Raw genomic sequence first — 16,481 nt, 5'->3', positions numbered from 1 at the left:
AAACAGCAAGTAACAAGTCATAAAAAAATGTAAAGTGAGAAATGTACATGAAAATGATGTGTAACATAACCATATTTATTTAAGAATGTATTCCAATATCAATCTCCAAATTTCAACAATATAAAAACCACAGTTACTTTTGCACCAGGAGAAGACATTTAGCAGACAAAAGAGAAACTGTTCTTGCTAAGGTAGAAGAAATGCACTCAGAGCTCTGTCCACCTAACTGCTTTATTTGAACTTCCCCCAAATCACACACCCACACTGCATACAGAAAGCAAACATATTCATACACATAGATCCCTTAGGGCCCTATAGAACAGCATTTGACAATGATCAATTAACACTAAGTCAACAATGCAAGACAATTAATGATTAACTTCCAAAATGAGTGATATCATTCAGAGATGGAAGATATTAATATCCACTAGGAACATTTTGTAGTTTGTGTGTAATTTATACATTGTGTGTAACAAATGCTCCAAAACGTAGAAGCTTAAAAGAACATTTATTATCTTACAGTTACAGTAGGTCAGGAAAGTGAGGATAGGTTAGTAGAGTTTTCCAGTTCAGGGACTCTTGCAAGTCTCCAAGGTATAGACAAGGGCTGCAGCCATCTCAAGTTCTACTGTACAGTATGTGCTCATAAGTTCTTTTTGTTAGGATTCTTTCAATTCTGAGATTGCAGGATCATTCAAGTTCATTGCAGGGTCTTGGATGAGGTACTTCCATTCTTCCCTAACTATTGCTTGTCTCAGTTGCTTGCCATTTGGGCCCTTCCATGAGGCAGCTCAGAGCAAGGCAGCTGGCTTCGTCACAGTGAGAGACAGCACAAAGGAGTATGGTATGAACAAGATGGAAATCACCATTTCACAAATATAAAAAGATCTATACATTTATCATCAATATTATTTAAGCTCTTAAGTATGAGAAGTGTTTTGCCAGTTATACGGATTCAAGTGATTTTTGTGTTAAAAATTTTTTAGACTTTTTTTGTATTTTTAGACTTTTTTTCTTAGTCTTTTCTCTCTCTCCAGAAACTTAATGATTATTAGTTTAAAAAATATTCTACACTTCACATATTGAAGTTCTATGGAATATTGCATAAATTCAAGTGTGTTTTGGGGAGGAGAAACAGGAAGCTTGTGGGTGATGTTATGATGCCATTAGATAAAACTTAATGTCTTTATATGTTTAAGAGTAATCACATTTCCCTCTTTGAAGTGTGTGCATTGCCTCTATTCCTGCCATAATATTGAGTCCCACAACCATACACTGATGAAGAGCCAGAACCATTGTCAGAGGTACTTACTTGTCACTTTAGAACAAATTATCGTAAAAAGAACAAGACCATAAAGCAGGTTGCTGTGAATTGTATGTTGACATGGCATTTAGATAACGTGAAGTGAGCAGCTGTGGGTAATAATATAACTGATACTAATTGATCTATATGAATATCGTGCAAACAAGGAACACTTTGAAAAGTGAACTTTCTCCTGCATAACTCTTACTGAATTCCAAACACGGTATTTCTAAATGCAAGACAATGTAATTCTTTCAGAAGCATTTCAGTAATCATGTCTCATTTTCTCAAGGAGAAACAGAGAGCATCAAATAAAGAAAGCTGCATTTTCCTGAAAGAAAAGAAAGCACTGGATTAATTAAGGGTTTGATGCTTTATTCCTAATACTTTTAGGTTTTTTCCTAATACTTTTCTTGAAACATCTGGAATCACAGAGCTGGAAGGTAGTGTTAGGCCTTAAAATATTTCTGCCTTCTGAAGAAGGAGTCTTTTTAAGAACAGAAAAATCTGGGGACTGGGGTGAAATCTATTGCACAGGAATCCTTGACTGCCTCACCTCTCCAAGAGCTCTTTGCATGTTGCTTGGGATCAGCCTATAAATTTTATCAACATTCTCTCTCTCCTACTTTTGTCTGAATCTACATCATATGTTCCCCAATTTGGATCCTTACAAGTCCATCATTCACCATACCGGTGCATCCTACTGGCCACTACTGATTCTTCATACAACTGCTGTTTAATATATGAGGCTCAATGCTGCCCCTAGTGGGAGACCTTGCAATTGCCTCCTTCCCACCTCCACCCTATGACTTCCCAGTCCACCACCCACATCCTGTTCCTCCTTGGCTCTCGGTCGGCTTTCTGCTGGACTCTCAAGAGACCACTGGAGCTCCTATCAGCACTGCACTGAAAATTTCCCAGCCTTCAAAAATATTGCCCTGCCAGTCTGTTCTTCCAAGGACTTAATGACTCTCTTAAAAGTATTCTCTGTTTTTACTGTTTGAAACTGACTTCAGTCATACAAATTTTGACAGTGATATATCTTCCCAGCTCCCTGAGATTTCCTTGCTTCAAAAGGCAAGGCCCTTTAATGTTACAGCTTTCTTATTCCTCCCTCTGTGTACAAGATTTAAGACCTTGCTTAGGAGAAGGCCTGTGTGGATTATTTCAACCATGGTTATCATCACATTCTAAGACATGGTGCTTTCAGTTGCTGGAATAAGGGACATGCCACTACGCCCATAAATCTTTGGATTTCTCATTTCTTGCACTACAATTATATTCTCTAGGAAAACAGCCCAGATTTGTTTTTTCTGTAATCATGCTTTCTGCTGTCCTCAGAGTCCTGCAATGATCACCCATTGTACAGTTCATTCCTGGAGGCCAAAGTCACTCAAGTACATGCTTGATATGGTTTGGCTGTGTTCTCACCCAAATATCATCTTTAATTCCCACGTGTTGTAGAAGAAACCCAGTGGGAGGTAATTGAATCATGGGGGCAGGTCTTTCCCTTGCTGTTCTTGTGATAGTAAGTCTCATGAGATCTGATGGTTTTAAAAAAGGGGAGTTTCCCGGTATAACTTCTCTTGTCTGCCACCATGTGAGATGTGCCTTTCACCTTCTGCCATGATTGTGATGCCTCCCCAGCCATGTGAAATCGTGAGTCCAATAAACCTCTTTCTTTTGTAAATTGCTCAGTCTCTGGTATGTCTTTATCAGCAGAGTGAAAATGGACTAATGCAATGTTCTAAGCCTTTCTGCCTCTATTTAACAGAGTAAAACCTGTAGGGTTAAACACTGTATTGGGTGGCTCAGAAAGTTAAAAAGCAATAGGAAATAAAGTACTAAAATAAAAAGGATTTTAAACAGAGATATCTCAACATGAACTATAGTTAATAGGAAAATGACATGGTCAAGGTGAAGCTTGAGATATGCTTCAAAGGAAGAGCAGTTGACTAAGAATAGGAACAGGCAGGAAGGATGAATAACCATATATATCTATGTGATTTGAGCACTCAGTTATAAGCTAAAGACATTGACTGTTGTCCATTGTAGTAAAAAGAAAATATTTTTGTGTGTTCTTAGAAAATCAATGGCTTCACAATTATGTAGTCTATTTTTGAAATGTCAAAATACTTTACAGTAAGAGAAGAGAAAGAAGTTAGTTCATCACTCGAGAGAGTGGTTTAATGGGAAATTTCATCCTTTGTATAATGCTTATTATTGTGGTTTTTGAAAGTCCTATCCAAAATGTTGAAATAAATCTCTCTGTAAGTATCTTATCTATCCAGGAGGAGACTACACTAGGATATGAATACAATTAATTCATTACAAAGAACAAAAAAGTTTTAAAGGAAGACATTTGATGTTTTTATCCATTCTTTTCATTCGTAAGTACATGTAATTTATGACACTGTCAGGGGTTTCCAGAGAAATGGAAACAATATAATGTGTAGACAGACAGGCAGACAGGCAAACAGACCGATAGCTAGATATGGATATAGATGTAGATATAGATAGATTTATTTTAAGGAATTGGCTCATATAATTACAGAAAACAGCAAGTCCAAATTTTTCAGGATGGGGAGGCAGTCTGAAGGCTGTCAGGCTGGAGACTCAAGCAAAGATGATATTGCAGTTCAAATCTGAAGGGCCTCTGCTGCAGCATCCACTCTTACTGAGGGTAGGTCAGTTTTTTGTTTGTTTGTTTTGTTTTGTTAAATCTGGACATTCAATTTATTGAATGAAGCCCACCCACATCATGGAGAGTAATCTGCTTTACTGAAAGATCACCAGTTGAAATGTCAATCTCACCCAAAATGTCCTCACAAAAACATACAAAATAATGTTTGGCAACATAATCTGGGTACCATGCCCAGCCTAGTTGACACATAAAATTAACTATTAGAGACATCTGATATATATATATATATATCTCTCCTGTAATCCTAATGATAGAAGATAAGTCACTCATTCATTTTTCCAGTCCACAAGCTCATGTAAAATGAGAAGACAAAATTTTTAAGTTTCGTCCTATTCTAACCTTACCACGTCCTTTTCCCTAATATAGTGTTTTTCTCATTTTTCTATTCCTCTTCCCCACAAATATATTTTTTTTGTTTTTTGAGATGGAGTAGCACTCTGTCACCCAGGCTGGAGTGCAGTGGTGCGATCTGGGCTTACTGCAACCTTCACCTCCCAGGTTCAAAGAGTTGTCCTCCTGAGTAGCTAGAAGTACAGGCACATGCTGCCACGCATGGCTAATTTTTGCATTTTTAGTAGAGATGGGGTTTCACCATGTTGGCCAGGCTGGTCTCAAACACCTGACCTCAAGTAATCCACCCACCTTGGCCTCCCAAAGTGCTGGATTACAGCATAAGCCACTGTGCCTGGCCTCCCACAAATATAATTTTATAGATATATAACTATTTAAGTAGAAGCAGGTGACAATGGATCTAATTATAAGAGGCAATGACACCAATTATTGCTTGTTTTTATCTATGTGAAGATAATATTCTCATCCATTGTTGGAAGAATGTTTGAGCTAAATTGCCTTTTAATGCATGCTAATAGGTTTGAGCTCTCTTATTCTCTCAACTGGTTTACCTTGAAACTAAAAGCACACATGGTGAGAACACTTGCTATTATTTCAGTATAGACTGTGCCTTTAATAACTGGCATCTGGGAGATTTAAAGACCTTATTCACATTAGAGCTGTGTTCTCTAATCAACTGAGTGTGCTAGGCTAATGATCTAATGTTTGTCTCTATAGCTATCTCACTAGGATTCATGAAAAAATACCTTAGTAGCTAAAATACCAATCCCAAAAGGCAAAATGATGTTAAACAGATCCTATCAAAATTTCAGGCATGAATACTACATGCGAAGTTGCTGAGAGCTCTTGGCTTTTCTGAATTAAGAAACAGAAAAGTAAGATATTAAGAGGTATACGTATAAGCTCATTTAAATTTCACAATTATTAATACATAGTCCTATGTTTCTTATGTTTGCAAATAAGTTTCTGCAGTCATTAATCAGAAATGGTAATAATCAGTACTTTTTAAAAAACAAAGGGAACTTTTTTCCTAGAGTGCAATGGTGCCACTGAAGGTTTAGCCAGTGCCACACAAATACTTGGCTCTGGGGATTTCCCTAAGACTCTGCCCTGTGCATACATCTTAGATTCACTGTCTTCATAAATAGGCTAATTGTCTTAGCAGGAAAGCATCTGAAGCAACTAGAAAGATTTCTTAAAAAAGATGATCAACATAAGTAGATTTGATGTTATAGAGAAGATTGATATAATTACACTCACATTTCTTTAAGAAAATTATAATATGGGCATTGTCTAGTAGGAAATAATTTTAAAATAAATAGATACATTTTAATTTTATAAGTAAGGAAATATAAACTTCAAACATGTAAAATTAATTTAGCTAACTTTATCCAAAAGATCCATGTGATGTTTGCATAAGATTTATGGAGATGGTCTTTTTCCTTAAAAATAATCATGTTGAGGTCATTTATCACAGAATATTAGAACATTCCAAAAGTGTAACCAAAATTGACTTATCAAAACTCAGGAAGTTTAACTAAAATTAATTTCCAAATAATAAATAGGTGTGTTAAGAACATTGCATATGTTTTATGTCCTTAGAGAATAAATCTTCACAATGCAACAATCATCTTTGAAATGTACTCATTCCTTGTAAAAGAAAAATTGTACACTGCAAACATAATGAGCAGCAACACCAAATATACTTGAAGCAAGACTTATTGTGCTTACACCATCAAAATTCTCCTTCAGAATTCTCCTGTTTAACATAACATTGTTGCTTTTGAAATCTGAAATTTTAAAAATATGTCATATTGATAATGGATCCAGAATCCTAAAGTCATTTTACAGTCTACAAGCAAAGTAAATATTCTGTTAACTGCTATGTAACAGTTAATTAACTGCTATGTCAGTTAACTGTTAACTGCTATGTGTCAGTTATGTAACTGATCCAGTTAAATATCCATATGTGTCTAAATTTTGATTTCTTTACTTGTAAAATTATGTCTGTAAGATCACCAAAAATTATCTTTGAATTTAATTCAGTAAGCATTTTTCAAATTTTTTTTTCTTCCACTAACAAGTGGACAAAAAAATACATGAATTGAGTGTAACACTTCTGACCATTTTCTCTGGGATATGTCTGTTGTTTTGCAGTTTAGCTTTCACATAGGCCTCTGGTGACATCCTTATTTCTGTGATTGTATTTGTACCTCTCTCTTTTCTGGCTTCATTTTGCAAGGGAAAACAATAGGTTCTTTCTCCCTTAGGTTAGGTGCGTTTTCTCTCTTGGGACCCTCATCTCCTGTATGGATTCATTTGTTTAGAAATGACTCTTCTATCTAGCTCTTTCATCCTGATAAGCCACACTCTCTTAAGTGCCATATATTCTGTTTGCCATATGATTTTGTGCTTATGGCACAAATCACTTATGCACTGTTATAAATAAGCAAAGGTGTATTGAAGATATGTGATGAGATGTCCAATAAAGATGTTTAAACTCACAAGAAATAATCAGACAGTATTTCTTAGATTCTAAAGATCTGCCATGCGATCCTTTATGGAATTTCCATGGCAATTTTTCATTTCTATCAAATCATTTATTCATAAACATGTTACCTGATTCCTTAGGAACTTCCTTATTACCAACTTTATAGATAGAATCATAGAAGATTCTAGGAACCTGTAAAAATTTAAGATAAATAATAATTTAATTTGCCAATTTAGAAGTACCTTCCTACATCTCAATATTAACAACCTTATTTTTTTCTATACAGTACACAGAATGAATATAGTATACAATTTGAAGCTGCCTTTTAAATGTAGGAAATTAACTTCTTTCTTACAGTTATTTCAGAGAATTGACAGAGTTTATGATGAAGGCTAATGCATCATAATGAAGACTGATATATCATAGGCTGATTCCTGTGGATGTAACTGCTGAGGTCTGAGTATGTCCGCCAAAAGTTACATGTTAAAACCTAATTGCCAGTGTAATAGTATGAAGAATTAGGGCCTTTAGAAGGTGATTAAGTCATGAGTGCAGACCCCTCATGGAATTAGGGGCCCTTATAAAAGGCCCATGGAAGTGTTCATTCTCCTCTGCACTTCTGCCTTGTGAGGTGCCAGCATCTGTCCGCTTTTGCCTTTCTGCTCCTTCTGCCTTGTGAGGATGTAGCTTTCATCCTCTCTAGAGGAAGTGGCATTCAAGGCACCATCTTGGAAGCACAAAGCAACCCTTGCGAGACACCGAACTTGTCAGTACCTTGATCTTGTACTTCTTAGCCTTTGGAGCTGTGGGAAATACATTTCTATTGTTTATAAATTACCCAGTCTGTGGTATTGTTGTAGTAGCACAAAGACAGTAACAAAAGCTCATTTAACAGGAGGAGAAGAGCTCTCTTTTCTCTCCCCTGCTTCATTTTGTGACGTGCTTGCTTTTACTCTCTGCTCAGCAAGCCCTGCTTACAGTTCCTCAAATGAGTCAAGCTTTTTCTTGTCTCAGGGTGTTTGGACATGGTATTCTCTGATTGAAATGCCCCTCCTCCTTACTCTTCACCTAGGTAATTCTCACTCATACTTTAGAAAGGACTTTAGTCAGCCTCCCAATCTAAGCAGTCTCATTATTATTCACTTTCATTGCATCTGTTTTTTCCACTTTAGTTTTCTTCAAACTTGGTTATCATATATTCCCTTATATGTTTATCTTACTCTAAACTGCAAATTCCATGAAGCCTGGGAAAATGTTTCATCATTATGACTGCAGTGCCTAACATAGTTTAAGTATTCAGTAAGTATTTATTGAATGAATGAAAAATTTAATAATTATGGGAATTTCAACTCTCTAAATAGTTCCTGTAAGATGCTTAAAGTAGAGCATAGGATAAAATCTTGACCTACTTTTCTGACAACCTCATTTCTTAGAGAGTAGGTGAAGTAATACGAGTATCTGCATTCCTTGAGGTATATATGATAAATAAATACTCTTTAATGATAAAAATCTTAAAGGAATATAGTAATAGAAAGGGAAGATATTAGTAAACATTGCTATAAAGTAAATTTTGTTCATCTGTAAAATGGGAAAAAGACCTGTCCTTCATATATTATATAGTTTTTGTGGAGGTCGAATAAGCTAAGGTAGATAAGTAAACTTTGGAAACTGAAAAGCCTTATTCCTCTATAACATGGTAGTAGCAGTTAAAGCCAGATTTAAGGACTAAACATTTCATATATTCAAATAAATAATAGATATCAAATAAAGGAAAAGGCTTTTAAAAATATAAATCAAACGTTATATATTTAAGTTGAGTCATTTCATTTTAGCTTGAAAATGATGTGTTAATTGTAGAAAAGTTATACAACTATAATGTAAATAAATTTGAAATTGTCTTAATTTTATTACTTGGTCATAATTATTTTTAACATTTTGTAGATACTTTGACATTTAATTTTTATTGAGAAAATTGGTGCTCTGTAATTTATTTTTACTTAATGATATAATACTTAATGAATAAAAAGTATTTCCTATGTTGAGCTATTCATTCATTCTTGCATCTGTTCACAGATCCAGTAATTGTCCATTGAGCACTTAGTCTATGTAAAGTACTGTACTTGGTCCTAGAAAGATGACAGTCAAAATAGAAAATAACAAAAAAATTACTCCATTAAACATTTAGTTCTAGTACTGGCAAACGCTAGAAAGAGAGGTATATGCTGCAAGTGCATTTAATGTGATGACCTACTTGGAGAATGGAAAGTTAGGAAAGGCATATTTTGGGATGAAGTTTGAATGAGGAGGAGGGGTTAACTAAGCAAATAATCAGAAGGCTGGCATATGCAAAGGCCTAAATGAAAGTACAGGTAAATGGAGTGACTGTCAGAATGGAAACATTTGAAAATTAGACCATATTTTTTTACAAAATGAAATTCTGAACATCTTGAAAATAATTACAGTTAGGGAAAACTGGAAAGTAGCATTAAAGAAATGAAAAAACGGGAAGATCTTTTAAACTGAGATATTAAAAAATTCATAAAAATTATGAAAGAAGAAACATACAATTAAAAAGTCTTACTCAAAGATCAATTCAAATGGTCTACAATTTGGGGCACCTTCTATCAACTCCTAAGCAAAATTCAATTGGAATATCAAATTGAGCTGATACAGTGTAGTTATTCTTTACCTTTTGGAAATAGACCATGCTAGTTATTGCATAGACCCCAAGCATTATTGCATGAATCCCAAAACTGGCACCATACGCTGTCTTCATAGATGTTTCTCTTTCACATGTATGTAGATGAGTTATTAAGTCTAATAAAATACAAATACATTTAAAGGCATTACTTCTTCCTAAGAACTAAGCCATCCACCTTTCCTTCTAGCTATGTCACTGATGCTTAGGCCACCTGTCTTGTACTATGAAGATATTAGTTCCAGACTCATGGGCATTCTCTTTGATTTTATTCGTCATAATTCTTAATGAAATTTAACATTGACATAGAGAATCCTTATAACATCTTGGCCTCTTGGTTACTTGACATGCTTTCCTCTTCCTTCATCCTAACACTGCCATTGTTCCTTATCTTCACTGATCCTTACCTTCACTCAATTAATTTCAAATTCTCACGTTATTCTATGATACGGAGATATTCATGGACAGATCATTCTCTTTGGGAACATTTTTAAGAATTAAGGAATGTATTATGTTTAAATTTGCACAGTGATTTGGGACTGACAAAACATCTTCTCCTGCATTATGCCTTAGATCATTCATTGGACATCTCTTATCCAGTTTTTCTTGCAACTCTGATAATAAAGTTCAAGTTTGATATGGTTTGGCTTTGTATCTCCACCCAAATCTCATCTCTAACTGTAATTCCCTGTGTCAGAGGAGGGGCCTGTTGGGAGGTGATTGGATCCTGGAGGTGATTTTCCCCATGCTGTTCTCATGATAGTGAGAGAGTTCTCATGAGATCTGATGGTTTTAAAAGTGACATTTTCTCCTGCACACTCTCTGTCCTGCCACCGTGTAAGATGTGTCTTGCTCCCTTTTGCCTTCACCATGATTGTAACTTTCCTGAGGCCTCTCCAGCCATGTGGAACTTTGAGTCAATTAAACCTCTTTTGTTTATAAATTACCCAGTCTCAGGTAGTTTCTTTACAGAGTGTGAAAATAGACTAATGCAAAGTTTAGCTCATATTCTTGAATTAGAATAATATCAGATGTCCTATAAAATTACTTGAAGCTTGTTCATGTACTTCCTAGATATTCTATGTGAGTCATAAAACCAACTTTTCAAAAAAAAATCATGTGAAAACTAGACTTCTGCCTATTTAAGCAATTAGGTAAACTAAAGAAAGTAGAGGAAAAATAAGATCTCGAAAGGTAAGAAGACTTATAATTGGAACAGATAACACATATGTTGCTAGAACTGGGGAAGAATGATGTGATAAACAGTTAATGTTTTTCTATTAAGCTTGTTACACTGTTTTGTAAACCTTAAGATATCGCAATATTGCTTAAAGTATTCAACTTCTGTTCTGCACTCTAAATGGCTTAGAGCCAGGAAAACTTCTTTAATTCACAGATTTAAGCATTTAATAGGTCCTCCATAAGTTGCAATTAGATGGCTAATTTTTTTAAAGACTCAACTATTTCAGTAATAAATGTCAGCTCAGGACACTGCATAAATTAATACCTGAATAAGAAAAAACAGTTTGATTTCTCGTGGCAGAGAGCTGTTCTGAAACTCAAGAAAATATTGAAGAGTATTTGTGTTTTCTAAGGCACAGACATGCGTATTTCAGTGCCATTAAGTCATTCATTCATTCATTCATTCAACACATGTTTATTGAAACTCTGCTTTATGCCAAGGGCTGGACTAAGTTTTTGTGGTATAAAGATGAAAAGAGACATTCTTAACTTCCAGTCTAGGATAGGTGAGAGGCAGACAAATCAAGCAGCAATGGGGGTACAGAACTATTGCCATTATGTTGGAATTGTTACAAGAGAAAAAGCAGGAACAATAGGTAGTCTGGTCGAAAGGAATTCAAGGAGAAGCATCATGGAGAAAAGATACATAACTTGAAACCTCGAGGATGAGTAACAGGTAGCAAATGGGCTTAGGAGTGAGGTGAGGAGAGTGAGTAAAGTGTGTGTCTTAAAGTGGAGCTAGGCTGTGAGACTAAGGCACATTTGAAGAATGAGAGAGTTTAATTTGACTACAGCACAGCGTGGAATGGCAATAGGTGAGATAGACGAGGCAGAAGCATATTGAAGAGTTTTATAAGGTATATTAAGAAAGGATCCTGAAAGCCATGGGCCTTTTGATTTATACTTAAGAAAAACATGCATACATACCATAATATATACCCTTTTAACAAATTTTTAAATGTACACTAGCACGTTTGAAATTTGGCAAGATCATTATTAGATGTGTTAAGATGGCTTAATCATTTTTCTTCTGTGTGTGTTCGTCACTCTATTGATAACCAGGCCTGGTTCAGCCAATCTTGCGGATCCAGATGGCTCTCTCCTCATATGGTGCTGTATACTGCATTTATCATAGGTTTTTAAAAATACTTTGTAGCTATTTCTTAGTGAATACACCTAGGAATTTCATATTTATTATTTAAATATTAATGCTGAAGCAAACATAATAAACTTCAAGGTAAAACGACTCTAGAGGAAGAGGCCAAGAAATAAAGATACAAACTAATTTTCCTAATTATATTGGCCTGGGAGGGTGATTTGTGTAACATGTGAAACTATCTAGGTAGGGAAACATGATGGTTCTCAAAGGCCTTGGAAACTGCAAATGAAGCATGTTTTAGAATTTAGAAAATATAGAACCTGAGTAAAAGTCTAATAACTGTTTTCAAAAATGGAAACACAAACTCAGGAGGTTTACTTTGCTGTTCTACCGAAGAGCTTTATCGTCCAACGAGACTGTTGATTTGGCAATTTGCCCTCCAGCAGGTCTGACATTGGAATAATGCAGAACTCTTGATTCAGGTCATAAAAAAAGCAACTCTTTAGGCAGAGCACACATGACCAAGTGAGCACTGGAAACCTGGTAAGTTCCCCGTTTTCCACTTCAAAAGTGCTTCTCAGCCAGTTGAGTCACAGGCAGAATGAGTTTCATAGGATGTTGTTTCTTGTTCTGAGATAGAGACTGTTCCATTACACTAACTGGCTTCCAATGCCCTATCTCTGTCATAATGGAACAGTCTCCTGTTCTCACTGAGGATTGAAGTATTTTGTGCTTTGGTATCTTTAACTCCTTTTACCCCAACATCCAAGAGGAGAACTTAAAGTTGTTCATTCTTCATGATGGCACATTTTCATTTCTCTGGGAATCACTCTACTCCTATAAAATACTCTCCTGAAGTACCTTCCAGACTGAGTGAGAACATAACAGCTTTGTCTGAATATCTGAAGAGGTGTGGTACAGCAGCAGCAGCAGGCTGACCTGTGTTGCCTCGCATGGCAACAAGAAGACTGAGCATCTGAGCTGCACTGCCGACCTCTGGGTTCAACATCCAGCAGCCTCACAAAAGAATGAATCTATTATTTCTTCTAAGTAGAGTTCAGATGATCCTGTCAGGGAAGTAGTAGAAGAGATTACCACATGGGAAACGCAGTTGGATTTGAATCTGATATTCTATGATTATTTTATTAAGGCATTAATGACATATACATTGCAACAATTTATCAACTTTATCAGCAGAATATAATAAATTCAGAGTAGAATTAATTGCTGCATATTAAGGAAAAACATGTAAACATGTTCAATGTTATTTTAAAATAACTTTTGGCTTAAGGCATATTATTTAGGTACTATCTTTAGAACAATTAAAATTAATCACATATGCTCATCCATCTGCTTTATAATATCTGGGTAATAATTCTCAGCATTTTAATAAATTTTAATTTAGTTAATACCCTTGCTTCCATTTTGGAGAGGAATGCAGTACAGTGGTATATAAATGATGACACTTTTTTTTATGGTGTTTGGAAAACATGTATTTGTTGAAACCTCATTAAAATGAGCAGAAGCTTTGAAGTTTAAGGTTGTCTAAAAATTTTTGCACCATGCCGAACACAGTACACAATTCTAAATGTCAGGTGAGATGTTACAGTCAGGGAATCCAAAGTAGACAAAGAGGAGGGTTGTGGACAATAACTGAATGCTCTTTCTGCATTGAGGTTGTATAAAAGAACAAAAATAAACAGAACATAGTTTCTGTCTCCCTTTATATCAAAGAATAACCCTTTACACCTTTTAAGATTATACATTATTTGTTTAAATTGTATAAATTCAGTTGGATCTTTGTTGTGGAGGAATTTCATGTTCTACTTTACTTATTTGGTTAAAATATTTATTGAATGCCTACCACATATCAGGATATACAAAGTGGATATGGGATGGATTAATTTTATGTGAATTCCTGCAAAACCTTTCTGGACTCTTCTCTTGCCTTTAGCAAATACTCCTTCCAGTCCACCCTCCACACTTCTGCCAGAGTCATTCTTTTAGAACACAGATTGCCTCACTGTCATAGCTAAACTTTATAACGGTTCCCACTGGCAACCAAAAGAAACCCAAACACCTGTTCTATCATCTGTTTTCATTTCCAGCCTTGTGTTATAACACTCTCTTTTGTGTTGTTTCACCCATCATAAATGACCTACTACAGATTTAAGAACAGTTATGTTTCCATGCCTTCATGTATACCATTTCCTAGACCTTGAATGCACTTTTACCCATTCCTGCTTTTGCCATAGTGGATGGGATATATACTGATAACATTTCCTATTGACTTAATTTTTATTTCTCCTGAGAGTATCTCTTTAAAGAATGAAATTTCTCCTTAGTGTCCTGGTTTTGGTAACCTGGTTCCTCTGGTGAAAGCAGAGTGGTTAGAAGAAATGATCACTGGGTATGAGAGGAGGAATGATATAGGGGAAGTATTTATGAAGAGGACTCAGTTTGTGAGGCCGATTAAACGTCAGTAGAAGCCAAGTAGGGATCTAGCTTTCACTGGCCGTACTGACTGACTCCACCACCCAAGAGGTTAAAGTCCCTCCTCCTTAGGTTGAGAACTTACACATATTTCTGCCTCTTTAAGTATTTTTCCACACCTTTCTCCCATGAATATTTGTCATCTAGTATTATAATTAGCTTCTTATATTTCTGACTAGTCTGGTGTTTCTTAAAGGTAACTAGCATCTACAAGGTTCTTGATGTGATTCAATGAATGAATATCAGACCTTGCTTCTACAGAAAGTGATGAAAGAAAATAATGATGACTTCCTCAGTATCAGACCTTATGGCAGGCACTGGCTAGGAAGGGAAAAAAAGACAATTAAGATTCCTTTTCTCGTGGAGCTTAGTGTTTGTTGTTGAGTAGTGAGTGACAATTTTTATTTACTTATTTTTACTCTTTTTCCAACTTTAAGGTATAATTGACAAACAAAAATTGTATATATTTGTTGTATACAATGTGATATTGCATACATTATAAGTTGATTACCACAATCCAGGTAATGAACATAACTGTCACCTCACTCAGAATTTTCGTGTGTGAAGTGAGTACATTTAAGAACTACTCTTTTTACAATTTTCAAGTATACCATACATTATTATCAGCTATAGTCACCATGCTGTACAATAGATCACCAGGATTTATTCCTCCTGTCTAATTAAAACTTTGTACCTTTCGAGCAACATCTTCCCATTTCCCCCCTTTCCTACCCACCCCCATCCCCTGGCAACCATCATACTCGCTTCTCTTGTGGATTTGAATCCTTTAGATTCCACATACAAGTGAGGACATGCAGTATTTGCCCTTCTGTGACTAGTTTATTTCACTTAACATAATGTCCTCCAGGATCATCTATGTTGTCACAGATGACAGAATTTTCTTCTTTTTATAAGGCTGAATAGTATTCCATTGTGTTCTTCATCCATTAATTAATTGATGGGCATGAATTATTCCACATCTTGGTATTGTGAATAATGCTGCAATAAATGTGGGAGTCCAGATAGTCTTTGACCTACTGATTTCATTTCCTCTAGATATGTACCTAGAAATGGAATTACTGGATCATATGGTAGTTCTCTTTTTAATTTTGGGGTGAACTTCCATACTGTTTTCATCATAGCTGTACTCATGTATACTCTCACTACAAGTGTGCAAGAGTTCTCTTTTCTCCACATGCTTGCCAACATTGCCTTTTGTCTTTGTGGCAATAGCCATTCAACTGGTGGGAGATGATATTCTTGTTTGGTTTGGTGTTTTGAGACAGTCTTGCTCTGTCACCCAGGCTGGAATGCAGTGGTGCAATTTTGGCTCACTGCAACCTCAAGTTCCCGGGCTCAAGCAATTCTCATGCCTCAGCCACCCAAGTAGCTGGGATTACAGGCCTGCACCACCACACCTGGATAATTTTTGCAGATTAGTAGAGATGAGGTTTTGCCACATTGTCTAGGCTGTGCTTGAACTTCTGGTCTCATGTGATCCATCCTCCTTGGCCTCCCAAAATGCTGGGATTACAAGCATGAGCTACTGCTTCCAGCCTGTGAGGTGAAATTTGATTGTAGTTTTGGTCATTTTTTTCTTTTTGTTTTTCTTTTTAGGCTGAGTCTCATTTTATTGCCCAGGCTGGAGTGCAGTGGTGCAATCTTAGCTCACTGCAACCTCTGCCTTCCATGTTCAAGCGATTATCATGCCTCAACTTCCCGAGTAACTGGGACTACAGGCATATGCCACCATGCCTGGCTAATTTTTTTGTATTTTTAGTAGGGACAGGATTTCACCACGTTGGCCAGGCTGGTCTTGAACTTCTGGCCTCAGGTGATGTGCCCTCCTTGGCCTCCCAAAATGCTGGGATTATAAGTGTGAACCACTGCACCCAGTCTGATTGTAGTTTTGATTTGCATTTCCGTGATAATTGATGATGGTAAGCATTTTTTATATTTTAATATTTGTTAGCTATTTGGATGTCTTCTTTTGAGAAATGTCTATTCAGGTCCTTTGCCCATTTTCTAATTGAGTTAGTTCTTTTCTTGCTATTGAGTTGTTTAATTTATTTCTGTATTTTGAATATTAACTTCATAGCA

General features: G+C 35.9%; 1 long non-coding RNA gene across 1 annotated transcript; it reads right to left on the bottom strand.

The window, feature by feature from the left end:
- Positions 1-489: 489 nt before the first annotated feature.
- LOC135269215 (uncharacterized) lies at positions 490-13,892 on the bottom strand. The gene is made up of 3 exons (XR_010337536.1): positions 13,837-13,892; positions 12,267-12,955; positions 490-809 (listed from the first exon to the last, which is right to left on the bottom strand). It is a non-coding gene; the product is annotated as an uncharacterized LOC135269215 (long non-coding RNA).
- Between the last annotated feature and the right edge of the window lie 2,589 nt (positions 13,893-16,481).

The sequence above is a fragment of the Aotus nancymaae genome, unplaced genomic scaffold, assembly GCF_030222135.1.
Source record: "Aotus nancymaae isolate 86718 unplaced genomic scaffold, 86718_ANA_hifiasm-v0.15.2.pri h1tg000002l, whole genome shotgun sequence".
Taxonomy (NCBI): domain Eukaryota; kingdom Metazoa; phylum Chordata; class Mammalia; order Primates; family Aotidae; genus Aotus; species Aotus nancymaae.
Note: the sequence above shows the minus strand (reverse complement) of the source record. Positions and strands in the feature narration are given on the sequence as shown.